Raw genomic sequence first — 3,154 nt, forward strand, 5'->3', positions numbered from 1 at the left:
TGGTTTTGGAATTTCTGGATTTGGACTTGGATAGCCTGATTTATGATGTTTCCGCTAGAATGCGTTCTGTGAATCTGTTTTTGGGATTCTGGTGTAGTATCTTGCATTTTTGACCTGGTTACACTCGAAACTGGGTTGAGTGACCTTCTGTAATATTTTAGTCCTATCTCTTAGCTTCGAAACGGTGTGTCTTGGACCTTCATCCGATAATCTTAGTGCCTTTGGTGCCATTACCGCAAAATGAGGTCAAAAAACTATTTTTTTTTCAGGGTTAAAGCTAGTTTCATTTCCGGATTTTCTGGTTTCCCCTAATGCTTGTATATGCTTATGGAACCCTATTGGGGTAGTGTTTGGCATTGGTTTATGACTCGTTATCAAGTCTCATTGTACTTGTTTGCATGTTTTAGGGCGTGACGGTGGTTCACGACGTTCTTTTGACGGAAGTGCATGAAACACCATTTGCAAGTTTGGTGAGTGTACTACTCACTTGTGTGTTACTATATAGCTTTGATACTTGAACTTGATGAGTTGAATGTTCATTGATTGAAGGGAGAGCGTACTTTATCACTCTCACTTATTGTTTATCATGTTATTGGAATGTTACATGAAATGTTACATGAAATGAGAGCGTACTTTATCACTCTCACTTATTGTTTATCATGTTATTGGAATGTTACATGAAATGTTACATGAAATGAAAGTACTTGACTTGGTGTCGATTGGTCGAGTATCCAACGACTACAATTGTTATCATTGAGCTCAACCCCATTGGTAGTTGATTGAATCGAGCCGGCGAGGGCTTGGTCGTGCCAATTAATGATCCTTGGGGAAATGTTATATGGAATCTTGTAGTATGAGAGACTCTCGATTCCGGTATACTCGAGTAATACCACAGTGCAAGTGTTTGGAGTTCGGGCCCGGTAGGGGGATGTTAGGTGGAAGGAGTGGGAGTGAAGTGAAGTCTACGGTTGGTTACTTTTAAACATTGACGGAGAGTCAATGAGAAGATGATCTGATCAAGAATGCAAACGAGGAAGAGGGCTCTTGAGAGCCGTCCGTATCCTTTTATCATCATTATTGATGTGTGTTTTATTTACCTTTGATGACTTGGAATGAAAAGCTTGATGCCTATATGAACTTGGTTGCTTGAGTAGTATTATCTCACTGGGCAACTAGCTCACCCCGTTCCTTTTGTTTTCCTTACAGGAAAATAACTACTTTTGGACTGCAATGGATAATTGGTTGCCGAAATGAGCTAGTTGGACATATCTTTTGTATAGCTCATTTATTGAAACCCTAAATGTACTTTTGGGTCTGTTTCTCTTTTGATTTGGCAAACCATACATGTATCCACTTTTGAATACTTTTGTATGCAACTGTGGATTGTAAATACTAAAGTTCAAGATGTGAACGTTTGCTTGGTATTTGATTGGGTTCTGACGGGTCGGTTACTGTTCATGGCCGACTCCGGATTTAATTTTTTTTTATTTTGGGTTATTTTGCCATTTTGACTTGTTTACGCGCGTTTGTAAGTTCCAGAACGCAGTAGATCGCTCTAACCGCACCGTTAGTCCTGGCGAGAGCTGGGCAGGCAGTCCGCTAACCCTTTGGTTCGCCTTAGGGGAAGGTGGGGCTGTCACAGGTGGTATCAGAGCCACTTCGCGTGGTCTCTGCGCGGAGTGAGTTTGGGGCCAAGTGGTGTTATGGTCCTGCTTTTGGTGAAGGTGTCTAAAAGGGTTAAGTGCTCGTTTAACCATAAGTTATGAACCGAGCATGTTATAAGTGTAAAAATCTTTATCATGAAACTTGAGGAAGTTAGATCTATATGTCGGGTAGGAATCTTTAATATGGATGATTTACGCTTGGGACCGGCCGGCTTGAGTTATGTATTATCTTAGATGGGATTCTTGCGCCCGGATACGAAAGAGATGAGAGCCTAGGTTAGAAAGGATTGGGCGAACTAGAAATTGCGATTCTATGGATGACCTTGTATGTACCTGACTGACTGTTCTGTGTACTTGTTGATCCTGTTCTGTGTTCTCTGTATATGTGGTATGTGTTTAAATGCTCTACAAGGGAGTTGTTTAGTTAATTGTTCTTGTTTACTTGTTCCTGTTTAGTGCTACGAAAAGGAGGGTTAGGTGCTCTTTAACAGTACATTTATTTTGTGACCTAGATCGACTTAGATTTTATGGAAGGCACACGTAGTGGACGGGGGCGTGGGCGCGGGAATAGGTAACCTACGCCTGAAATGGGCACTGGGGAAACCTCCTCTGGACCTAACCCTGAACCGAGAGTTGACCCCAACGTGCAGATAGCTGCCGCTATGCAGCAAATGACCAACCTGCTGGCACAAGTGGTGCAGCAACAAGGCCAAAACCCAAACCCTAATCCTGGAAACCCTGGCAATCACGTCGAGAGCGAAGATAGAGCTCTCGAACGATTTCAAAAGTTTGCTCCACCCAAGTTCATTGGGGAACCCGATCCGAATGTCGCCGAGAGGTGGCTCGAAAAGATGGTCGATATTTTCGCTGCCCTGCATTATACCGAAGAACGGCAGGTGACTTTTGCCATTTTCCAGCTGGAAGGGGCGGCCCGTTCCTGGTGGAATGTCATTCGGCAAAAATGGGAGCTGGAACAAACGCCTAGGACTTGGGTAAATTTTATGAAAGAGTTTAATGCGAAATTTTTCCCTCCTCTAGTTCAGGAGAGGGAGGAAGACGAGTTCATCCGACTCCGCCAAGGGGCTCAATCGGTGGCGGAATACGAGAGCCAGTTCACCCGTCTGTCCAAATTTGCGCCTGATCTGATCATGACCGAGCAACGAAGAATACGACGATTTGTCCAGGGCCTGAACGTAGAAATTCAGAAGGATCTCGCGGTGGCCCAGATTAACGCTTTTAGCGAGGCCGTTGAGAAGGCCCAACGGGTAGAGAGCGCCAGGGTGCAAGTACGGAACTTCCAGGCGAAGAAACGGGATTTTCCTGGAAGCAGCTCTGGACAGGGGGATGAGAGTACCCCTTCCACGTTTGGGCGAGGAACTGGAGGAGAAAGGATGCCGGGAGTGTCACAAGAGAGCCCGTCACGAGGCGGCCAAGTGGGGAGAGGCCAGAAAGGAGGCTCGGCTTCTGCAGTACGCGGACCTTGCGGGTGT

Source organism: Coffea eugenioides, unplaced genomic scaffold, assembly GCF_003713205.1.
Source record: "Coffea eugenioides isolate CCC68of unplaced genomic scaffold, Ceug_1.0 ScVebR1_93;HRSCAF=440, whole genome shotgun sequence".
In the NCBI taxonomy this organism is placed as follows: Eukaryota; Viridiplantae; Streptophyta; class Magnoliopsida; order Gentianales; family Rubiaceae; genus Coffea; species Coffea eugenioides.